Source organism: Pinus tabuliformis, chromosome X (assembly GCF_031772625.1).
Source record: "Pinus tabuliformis cultivar Carrire ecotype Pingquan chromosome X, CPIR1, whole genome shotgun sequence".
In the NCBI taxonomy this organism is placed as follows: domain Eukaryota; kingdom Viridiplantae; phylum Streptophyta; class Pinopsida; order Pinales; family Pinaceae; genus Pinus; species Pinus tabuliformis.
This window is the reverse complement of record NC_142308.1, coordinates 984,440,181-984,451,907: the sequence shown is the minus strand read 5'-3', so window position 1 is coordinate 984,451,907 and position 11,727 is coordinate 984,440,181. Positions and strand designations below refer to the sequence as shown.

Here is an 11,727-nt window from a genome sequence, read left to right as displayed (position 1 = left end):
GTGCTGCCATGCATTTTTGCACATTTTGTATTACAACTCTCTTCTTGGACTCATATATACCCCTTCGGATTAAGGGGGGAATGTTGGACACCTAATCCTCTAAGGGTTGGTGTGGAAGCTGAATAGCCAAAAGGAGTCCAAAGGTCACACCATGTACTATAAATGTATATCATTATCAATACTCTCAAGCTTATCATTCATCCTATATGTCTGCCATGTATATGTTTAAGAATTTTATATTCATCATTATATGGAAAGTTGATTATTTTATTTTATATTTGCATGAAACCCAATCAAAGTACAAAAATTGATAATAAAATTATGATATAAATTTTAGATATTGACTTTTAAGTTAAGAGATTTAAATTCCTCCTTCAATCGTTTAATAAAAGAAAAATCTATACATTATAAAAAAAAATTACTTCTCATTATCAAAATGTTCTTTATAAAAACATTTTATAATAAAGTACATACACTGCAACCCATGAATCCAACTCATAAGAAAGTTTGACCACTTAATAGAGTTTGACCACTTTATTATACCATTATAAATTATTAAGTTTTAAAAATTAAAACATCTTCATTAAGGAAATATCAAAATATAATGTTTAGTTTCTTGTAATAAAAAAAAATTACTTTTTAATTGAGTAAAAAGACCATCATATGAAAACTTTAAAATAAATCCAACACGATCCTGCAGCTATTTAAAATTGTGATTACATGAATAATTTGTATTCAGAATCGTTACCAAATTAACAAAAAGGAATGTATGATTCGAAGACTTGTAACCTTAGAATGAATGCTAACTAAATGCTCCCCGGATTTTAGCTATAGGCTAGCTATATATCGTTTCTAAGGCATTGATAGCATAATTGTAACAGTACATGGAGTATTTGTTAGAGAGAACTATTGTTTTGCATGAAAATAGTACACATATGTAGCCTATGTAGGAGGTGAGATCTATTTATCTTGCCCAGTAATGGATATCTGGGCTGTTTGATCATTAACGGTGGCTTTGTATCTGTACCAGCGAGCAACGATGACGAAATACACCAAATTGAGAGTCGCATACCCCGCTATTAGCCAGTAAAAGTTATCGAGCTTGGCCATGTTCATATCCTGCGCCAGCCAATTATGGTGACCGGGGCCACCTGTGGTGTTATTCACAATGCTCACAATGAGACTGATGAGATAATTACCCAGAGCCATGGACAAGTAGAAGAGTGCGCCCGCTATACTCTTGCTTTCGGGGAATTGACTGTACAGAAATTCGATCTGTCTGACTGCACTGAACACCTCTGCTAGACCGGCCACAGAATACTGAGGAACCAGCCACAGTGCTGACATCTGAATCATGTCTCCGGGTTTCTCCATGAAACCCTGGCTTAACGCTACGTTCCGCTGCTTTCTTTCGACAGTCGCCGCGAAGGCCATCGATATGACGGCGAGGGCCATTCCCATCCCCATTCTCTGTAAAAGTGTTATACCCTTGCCATCCTTCATCATTCACCTGGAGAAAGGCATGATAAGTCTGTCGTAGATGGGAAAAAACAAGATGATCGCTAGCATGGTTAAGACTCCAAATGATCCTGCATGGATCTGAAAGTGCTTGCCCACGTGTCTGTCCATCACCTCTGCCTACAAAACCGAAAATGTGTGGAGCTGTGCTGTACACACAAATATGTTGATCGTGCTTTACCATATGGGCGGTATCCTTATCACTGATTTCAGCTCTTCCACTTGTTGTAGACGACACAATTTCCATGGAAAGGCCACGGACCCGTCTTCTTTAAAATCTTGTGGGATTTTTATAGAAGCCTTTTTTAGAAACCTGAAAAATAGGTACCCAATATCTATCAATTGAACCATTCATAATGAAGAAAAGGGATTACTGCTATATTATGTTCTATATATTTTCTGTTAAAAACAATTATAACGACCATAAACAGTTGAGATATACTGCAAAATCAGCCATACTTTTTTTCAGGTCAGCTTACATGAATTCGTCTGTAAGAGCCATCCTTGATTTGAGAACTCCAATCTGTGGTGGGTCATAATAGTCGGATGTCTGCGAAGGCAACGATAAATGACGCTTTCTTACTGCACCAACCAATACTTGAAGGAAGCTGGTGAATGGGCTTCCTTCTGGTCTAACACGAATGTAGAGCTTCATCCCCAGAAAGAAGCTTGTGACAGAAAGAAACATGAGACTGGTGGGGATAACCAAACCCCAACTCCAGCTTACATTATCTTGAATATATACTATGATTGTGAGAGCCACCATCATCGATATGGTGACTGAAAAGTAATACCAGTTGAAGAAGCTCTGTATACTTCTCTTCCCCTTTTCGCTTGTGTAATCAAACTGATCTGCTCCAAAGGCTACATAACACGGTCGGATACCAGCTGCTCCTGTGGCCATCACTGTAAAGGAGGAATAGAGCAAGGCATTTTGAACTCTTGTTGCAAGTTTACAAGGGGTTCCTGCATCGACGTTGCGTGGAGGTGGCCTGAACTGTGGAATTATGGTTGTAAGTGATAGAAGACCCATTCCCTTCAAAAAAAAACACAGCAGATTAGATGGCTGTGGGGGGAACACATTTTCCCCTTCATGCCACATAGACAGAGTACTTACTGCCTGTAGGTTCAGCTTGCACTGCTATTTGAAACACAAACAACTTAAAACGTTTATGTCAAATTAACCAATATTGGTAACAATTGATTTCTTGACATCATACATCTTTACATGTTTTTTAATGCTAAAGCCTAATACAGTGATCCATAGAAGGAGCTGTTGGGAATTTTTCTGCTTAAATTCCAAAAACAAAATTCTGAACAGAGAACAATGCTCTGTTTTGAAACACACAGGATCTTAACACAGCCGAAACAAATAAATTGTTTTTTGAGAAGAACAGAGTTTCACACATAAAAGCAAACTTTGCATTCATCAATAAAATAACTGTTGTTACAAACTTCTTTCTTTCTCAAAGGGATTGCACAGGAACACTTCAGTTCCACACAAAAATTACTCTCTCTCCTTTTTGAAACTTTACACTGTTGTGTGTAAAAATTTCTTACATTTATTGCCAAAAAAAAACTTTGGTGTGTAAAATTTTTCTTCTCATTTACGCTGTTGCATTCTTTTTCTCTTTTTCATCGCAGTGCTGTGCATTTCATTGCTTCCATTACATACACAGAACAACAACAAAAAAAATTACATATTGTTTTACTTATGCTCTAAGACAAAACTCCTGCGAAAATAAAAAAATATAAAATTAATTTCCTTACCAAAGCTTACCAACCCACAGTAGATTACATTTACTGTTTCACTGACAAACTGGCAGTAATTGAAACTTTTACTTCACGTCAAATTCATTTTGCAGACATGTACTTCAACCGTTGACTTCAATTGGATCGCATCGGAAAATCACAATCTGCGGAAGGAGAAATGGAACACTATTATATTGGTGCAATTTGCGATTTGCGATCGAATCGCATCGCAGAATCGCAATCGGCAGTCATAGAAGAAAAACCTTAAAACACATATAATGCAATATGCAATTTGTGATTAAGTCGCATCCCAATATCGTAATCCGCGAAAAACATATGGGCGCAACAGGATAATGTGCAATATGCGATCAAAATCGCATCGTAGAGGGAAGAGAACGATCATAGCGGGGAATAGATGGTGGTTTTGTTGAACGACGCTGCAGTTGGAAATTATCATTTCAACACTTCCCTTTAATTTCAACTGTTGGGTTATCAGTCATACCCAGACATTTCCTCAAATGCTGAAAACTTTTCTGGTCCAATGGCTTGGTCAGAATATCTGCAACTTGTTCTTGACTCCTGCAATGTTTTAAGACAATTTCTCCATTTTTCACCAATTCTCTGATGTAATGGAACCTTGTACCAATGTGTTTCGTTCGTTTGTGAAACACAGAATTCTTGGACAATGCAATAGCTGAACTATTGTTGCAAAAAATCACCGTTGTTGATGCTTGCTCTTGGCCTAAGCTCCTTAGCATCCTTCTCATCCAAACCACTTGACGCACTGCTGTTGTAGCTGCCACGTATTATGCCTCTGTTGTAGACAACGCCACAATGGGTTGTTTCTTAGAAGCCCATGAAATTTCCCCTGAACCCATGTGAATGAGATAACCGGATGTGCTTTTCCGATCATCTACACTTCTAGCCCAATCGCTATCGGTGTATCCAACTAAATCTGAACTTTCTGAAAAAGTATATAAAATGCCAAATATTTTTGTACCTTTGACATACCTCAGAATTCTTTTTGCTGCCTACCAATGTGCTTCTTTTGGCCTCTCCATGAATCTGGAAATTAAGCTAACAACAAAAATTATGTCTGGCCTAGTTGCAGTTAAATACATAAGGGTGCCAGCTATGTTGTTGTACAAGCTAGGATCAAAATCCTTGCTGCTGTCCTCTTTGCTGAGTTTTAATCCCATCACAGTGGGAGTGACTGCTGCTTTGCTGTCCTGCATATTAAATCTGCCCAACACTTCATTTACATATTTTTCCTGCGAAATAAAAATTCCATTTTCATTTTGATCTACTTCTATTCCTAAGAAGTATTTCAGCAAACCCATGTCAGTCATCTCAAATTCTTCTTTCATGACTGATTTGAAATTTTTAATGAGGTAGTCATCATTACCTGTAAAAATCACATCATCAACATACAACACTACAATTAAAATTTTACCATCCTTTTCTTTGATGTAGACGGTGGGTTCTCCCTCACACTTTGCAAATTCATTTTCCAGTAGATAGGAATCTATCCTATTGTACCATGCTCTTGGTGCTTGCTTCAGCCCATAAAGAGCTTTCTTCAATCTGCATACTTTGTGCTCTTGGCCTTTCTTCTCATAGCCTGGAGGTTGTTCAATGTAGACCTCTTCCTTTAACACTCCATTTAGGAATGCTAACTTCACATCCATTTGGTAAACTTTCCACTTGTTTTGTGCTTCTATGGACAACACTGCTCTTACGGTTTCCATTCTAGCAACCGGTGCGAAAGTCTCCTCATAATCTTTCCCATACTGCTGCTTGTATCCCTTGACAACAAGTCTTGCCTTGTGCCTTTCTATCTTGCCTTCAGCATTACTCTTGGTCTTATAGACCCATTTAACTCCAATGACTTCTTTACCTTTTGGTAGCTCAACCAAATCCCATGTATTGTTTCTTTCTATGACATTCATCTCCCCATCCATAGCTTCTATCCATTTCTTATCTTTAATTGCATCTTCGAAATGAATAGGGTCATCAACATGACAATACAAAGCAAAAAAGGAATTCATTCCTTCATCATAAATATCACTTAAATTTCTGAATTTCTTACCTCTTTCATTTGGTGTACAAGTGCTTGAAGAAGCATTTGAATTTCCTCCTTGTGGTGTGCTTGGAGAATCACTCTCATTTCTCCTCAAGGGTGTCTCTTGTTGTCCTTGTGTTGGCGCTGCTATTTGGGGATGTATTTCAGCCATCTCTTCATCATTTTCATCATGAGATAAATAGTTTTTAACACTCATTGTTTTCTCTATGCTTCGATCCCAAGCTTCCTCCTCAATGAATTGAACATATCTACTCACAGAAAACTTCTTGGTAGATGGGATATACAACCTATAAGCTTTGGATTCCTCACTGTATCCAATGAAGATACATTTCTCCCCTTTGTTGTCCAACTTCCTCCTTAGCTGATCTGGAATGTGTGCATAGGCCACACATCCAAAAACCTTCATGTGGGTGACTCCTTGCTTTCTCCCACTCCATGCTTCTTCCGGCACTTTTTTCATCACTGCTTTTGTAGGACACCTATTCAAAATATATACTGCACAGTGTACAACTTCAGCCCAATAATCATTTGGCAAATTCTTTGCCTTTAGCATGCTCCTCGCCATATCCATGATGGTCCTATTCTTCCTTTTAGCAACTCCATTTTGCTGCGGGGTGTACCTAGCTGTAAACTGCTTATGAATTCCATTTTCTCTACAAAGTCGTAAGAATTCTTTGGAGATATACTCATCTCCTCTGTCAGTTCTTAAAACTTTGATATGCAGCCCGCTTTGGTTTTCCACAAGTGCTTTGAAATTTCGAAATTTTTCAAACACTTCGCTTTTGTTCTTCAGGAAATAAGCCCAAGTCTTTCTAGTAAAATCATCAATGAATGTTAGAAAATATTGGCTGCCTACTAGTGATGGAGTTTGCATCGGTCCACATAAGTCTGAGTGGACAATTTCTAAGGGTGCCTTTGCCCTTATGCTTTTCCCTGATGGGAAACTTTCTCTATGTTTTTTTCCCAATATACAACCTTCATAAAGGCTATCTGGTTTCTCTATCAATGGTAATCCTCTTATCATTCCTTTTCTACTCAACAAGTTAAGACCTCAAAAGTTGAGATTTCCAAATCTCAAGTGCCACAACCAATTTTCATCTTTTGGTTAGCTTTGGAAAGCCTCTTGGGTAACTGCTACAATTACTTCTTTGTTTTTCAAATCTGCCCTTATTCTGAGAGGGAACATTCTGTTCCTCGTCATCTTCACTTCAGAAATGCATCGTTTGCTGGGTGCTCTATCCATGATGGTGCATACATCATTTACAAAGAAAACATTGTAACCCTTTTAAACAAGTTGTCCAATACTCAAGAGGTTACACCTCATTCTATGAACATAATAGACATCTCCTATGGTTTTCTTTTCACCTTGATTTGTAAATATTTTTACTTCTCCTTTACCCATAACAGAAATTGTGCTATCAGTCCCAAGTGTGACTTGTGACTGCACACTTTGATCTAAGACAGAAAAGAGGGCTATGTTTCCTGTCATATGGTTGCTACAACCAGAGTCTAGAAACCATATGTCTTCACAGTTTGTTTCAGCCATATTACAAGCTAAAAACACATTATCTTGGATGATATTTTCTCTAGTGATATTTGCACTAGATCTATTATTCATATCATGTTGCTTCTTCCTACATTCATTTGCATAATACCCATATTTTTTACAATAATAGCATTGTATATTGGATTTTTCATACCTTTGTCCTTGAGCATGATGATGTCGACTTTGTTGACTACTGCCCTGGCCTTGGTTCTGATTGGGATTGCTGCTTCTTCCTTGAGCATTTGATGGACTGTTCCTTCCACCTCTATTTTGGCTTCTGCCTCTTCCTCTCTTGCTTCCTCTGCCTTGACCTTTTCATCTTCCAAAGGACATCTGGGTCTTGAAGGCTTGCTCTAGAGATGAGTTTTCATTTCTACTCAACCTCTGCTCATGTGTTATTAGTGATGCATGAAGTTCATCAACTGAAAAGTTTGAGAGATCCTTTGTCTCTTCTATGGTGGTGACAATCACACCAAACTTTGAGGGTAGGACTCTCAATATTTTCTCCACAATCCTCCTTTCTTCAAGAACTTCTCCATGAGTCCTTATTTGTGTGACCAGACGAATCACATGTGTGAAGAATGAGTGAATATTGTCTGACTCCTTCATGCACAGGTTCTCAAAATCTTTCCTCAGCAACTGTAGTTTTGTTGTCTTCACTTTCTCCATGCCTTGATAGGCTGTCTTGAGAGTTTGCCATGCTTCTTTGGATGTCTTGGCTGCTGCTATCCTTGGAAACACACTCTCATGCACTGCTTGACACAAAAATACAAGGGCTTTTGAATCCTTCTTCTTGTAGCTCTTCAACAGATCTTTCTTTGCCTGAGTTAGATTATTAAACTCATTTTCATCTGCTGGTTCTTTAAAACCATCTTCAACTCTTTCCCATAAGTCTTGTGAGGCAAACAAGGCTCTCATGGTTATTTCCCAATAGTCATAGGTTTTTCCATTAAACTGTGGGAGCTGAGTACTAAAAATACCCATGCTAGTGCTGGTACTGGTGCTGGCCATTCTTGCACTATAAACTATGCTTCAAATACCTTCGATTCTTTTGCCTGAGTCTTCACACTGCTGGAGAAGTTGCTGCAACAAAAGGAACCTTCCTTCAACTTCTTTGACACCTTCAAAGAGCCCGAACCAGCTCTGATACCACTGTTGGGAATTTTTCTGCTTAAATTCCAAAAACAAAATTCTGAACAGAGAACAATGCTCTGTTTTGAAACACACAGGATCTTAACACAGCGAAAACAAAAAAATTGTTTTGTGAGCAGAACAAAGTTTCACACATGAAAACAAACTTTGCATTCATCAATAAAATAACTGCTATTACAAACTTCTTCCTTTCTCAAAGGGATTGCACAGGAACACTTCAGTTCCACACAAAAATTACTCTGTCTCCTTTTTGAAACTTTACATTGCTGTGTGTAAAAATTTCTTACATTTACTGCCAAAAAAAATCTTTGGTGTGTAAAATTTTTCTTCTCATTTACGCTGCTGCGTTCTTTTTCTTTTTTTTTCATCGCACTGCTGTGCATTTCATTGCTTCCATTACATACACAGAACAACAAAAGAAAAATACATATTGTTTTACTTATGCGCTAAGACAAAACTCTCGTGAAAATAAAAAACTATAAAATTAAAATCCTTACCAAAACTTACCAACCCACAGTAAATTACATTTACTGTTTTACTAACAAAAGTGGCGGTAAATGAAACTTTTACTTCATGTCAGATTCATTTTGCAGGCCTGTACTTCAACCGTTGACTTCAATTGGATCGCATCGTAGAATCACAATCTGCGGAAGGAAAAATGGAACACTATTGTATCAGTGCGATTTGCGATCGAATCACATCGCAGAATCGCAATCGGCAGTCATAGAAGCAAAACCTTAAAACACATATCATGCGATATGCGATTTGCGATTAATTCGCATCGCAATATCGTAATCCGTAGAAAACATATGGCCGCAATAGGATAATGTGCGACATGCAATCAAAATCGGATCGCAGAGGGAAGAGAACAGTCATAGCGGGGAATAGATGGCGGTTTTGTTGAACGACGCTGCAGTTGGAAATTATCATTTCAACAGGAGCAACATACGATGAAAGATGCTATGCAGCCAAGAGAAAAATTCCAGTATCTGCCAATATAAGAATCTGAGAGAAACGCGCCTAGAAGCGGGGTAAGGTTCATCGATCCAGACCACACGTTAATAACGTATGAAGCTGTCACTTTTTTCATGCGGAATTTGTTTGTTAAATAGACAATCAAATTTGAGGACAAACCCATAGATGCCAATTTCTCACAAGTTTCGTTTCCTGCCATTTCAACACGAACGAATCCAACTCTTATTATAAAAGATACCGCCAAATTAAAGGCATACACAGAAAACAAACTCTGTAACTATGAGAAGAAAATAACAACATGCCCATCCTTATCCGAGGATGAACCATACTCTTCACAATGAAATTTAGAGGTATAACCATGGAATAATTTGAGGGGCTGAAATTGATAAAGTTAAACAAAGTAATGCCCTGAAAAACACAAATTTTGAATTGTTGTGGCTTTGTTATCTTTGTTCTACTACAGTAAAACAATTATAGAAAATTGGGCTGCCAGGAATCTAACGTTTAGGAACATGAAATGTAAAAGGCCGAGGAGGAATAGAAACTCGAAAAACTAGTCAAATTACACCAATTAGGTCGAAACGAAATCGTACTAAAAATGTTGCCAATTATTATAAAATCTTTAGCAGCAGAAAGAGAACTAGACTAGTTATACCTAGTTACTATTATTGTAGATTAACTGCTTGTGCAAATAACTGTGTAGAGTGTAGCGAACGTCTACTGACACTTCATCCTAGTTATTTTCGATTAATTGCTTTTGCAAATAACTGTGTAGAGAATGTTTACTAACACTTGATCCTAGTTATCGTAGATTAATTGCTTCCGGAAATAACTGTGTAGAGTGTTGAGAATCTTTAATAACACTCAATCCTAGTAGGTTAATTCTTTCTGGGAATAACTGTAGGGAATGTCTACTAACACTCAATCCATTAGGGAACGTCTACTAACTCTCCATCCATCACCATCCTGAGTTACAAACTTGAAACATCTAGATGTTCCCTATACACAGTTCACAGTTCTTGAAACTTCTAGATATTCCCTATACTCTACACAGTTATTTGTTTATAGAAACAATTTATCTACCATATAAATTCAAACTATGCAAATCTACACACTCAGATATCTAATTCTATAGAGCTCAAGCTAAAATTGAATAAAGCAAAACCTAAATATATTATCACACTGGCAAAATGAGCTAGGTAGAGGACTTGGACAACGACAGCAACGCATGGCCCCTCAGGGGGAGTTAAAAACCTATCATTCATATATATATTCCTCGTAGCTCTACCCCAGTCCACTCAAACTATGCAAATCTACACACTCAGATATCCAATTCTACAAAGCTCAATGTAATATTGAATGAAGCAAAACCTCAATATATTTTCACACTGGTAAAATGAACTAGGCAGAGACTTGGACCATGGCAACAATGCATGGCCCCTCATGGAGAGTTAAAAACCTATTATATATATATATATATATATATATATATATATTGGTCGCAATTCTACCCCCGAGTAGCCTGATATTTTTTATGGATTTAGGGAGAATTGAACCTGGGAAGCATGACAGGGTCAATAGTTTTGTCTAAGACTTCAACCAACTGTGCTATCCATCAAGGTTTAAAATAACCTACCAAATAGAAAAATATATTTTTTTGGTAGAAGCAGGCATTGACCTAACCATATTCAAGCAGCCCTAGTTAGTAGTTTATATATATATATATTCCTCGTAGCTCTAGCCAAGTCGACTCAAACTATGCAAATCTACACACTCAAGTATCTAATTCTATAGAGCTCAAGGTAATATTGAATGAAACAAAACCTAAATATATTTTCACACTGGCAAAATGAACATGGCAGAGGACTTGTACCATGGCAGCAACGCATGGCGCTTCATGGAGAAAGTTAAAAACCAATTATTTATATATATATATATTTGGTAGCGATTCTACCGTAAGTAACTTGATTTTTGATCAATTTAAAGAGAATTGAACCTGGGCTTTGGGCTTCATGACACAGGGCCAATAGCTTAATAGCTTCAGTAGGGTTTCAATCAACTGTACTACCCATCAAAATTTTAAAAAATTCGCCAGATATATTATAAAAAGAAAAGGAATTTTTTGGTAGAGCAGGCATTGACCTAGCCATATTCACATAGCCCCTGGTAATAACTTTAATGACACCAATATGGTTAGTAGTTCACCTATGTTAAAAGGCATAGTTTTCCATCCTCCTTTGCTGCTGTGATAGAAGGATCCCTCGTCTTTTTGCACTTGGTTTTTGTGTTCAAAAGCCAAGATCGATTCCAGCGGGACTTTGGTTCCACGCTGATCACTTGTGAAATTTCTTCCGTCCTCAGCGTTGTCATGTTCAATTAGATGACGCATTGGATCATCTAATTTGGGTAAAGAACTCAACTCCATCCGTCTCTGGACAACCATGACTCTGCAAGCCAGTGTGAAAACTGTGCACGACGAAGGAGGGACAAGAGCACAAACACATGAGAATGCCAAGTAGGCTGGCCTGATTCATTTATGGTAGCAAACAACTTACGAAAGAATACGTAACTAGTAAAGCATTTCACGTCAACAATGGTCTAGTGAAGTCTAGCACTTTTTATTTCGTAGAATTTTCATACAATGCAAAATTTTAATAGAATTTTAAGTTCAAGTGCGTAATTTAGAGCGGGTAGGTAAGTA

At 37.6% G+C, this 11,727-nt stretch overlaps 1 pseudogene; it reads right to left on the bottom strand.

Annotated features, from left to right (window-relative positions):
• Positions 1 to 942: 942 nt before the first annotated feature.
• LOC149143024 (protein NRT1/ PTR FAMILY 2.9-like) lies at positions 943 to 11,469 on the bottom strand (annotated as a pseudogene).
• Between the last annotated feature and the right edge of the window lie 258 nt (positions 11,470 to 11,727).